This window comes from Thamnophis sirtalis, unplaced genomic scaffold, assembly GCF_051295495.1.
Source record: "Thamnophis sirtalis isolate CommonGarterSnake01/CBP01778 unplaced genomic scaffold, rThaSir2_p1.2 scaffold_2, whole genome shotgun sequence".
NCBI classification, from domain to species: domain Eukaryota; kingdom Metazoa; phylum Chordata; class Lepidosauria; order Squamata; family Natricidae; genus Thamnophis; species Thamnophis sirtalis.
Genome location: NW_028261382.1, coordinates 70,664,201 through 70,664,451, shown reverse-complemented (window position 1 = coordinate 70,664,451; position 251 = coordinate 70,664,201).

Sequence of the window (251 nt, the reverse complement as noted above, 5' to 3'; positions counted from 1 at the left end):
GTATACAGTGTAGTAAAAATGTTTTCACAAGGAAACTGGTTTTGTACTTTCGAAGTTGATTTTTAACTTTACAGATGTATGAGGTTCAAGTTTGCAAAAGACATTCAAAGCCACAGTTGTAATTTGGAAAAAAATTCTCAGTTCTTTTGCATTAGTTATGTGGTCTAGTACTTAATCCAAAACATGAGAGGCATCAGGCTGCTAATCCCTAATCACATTGGTAAGCACTATAGGGGTAGCTCTCTTGAAAC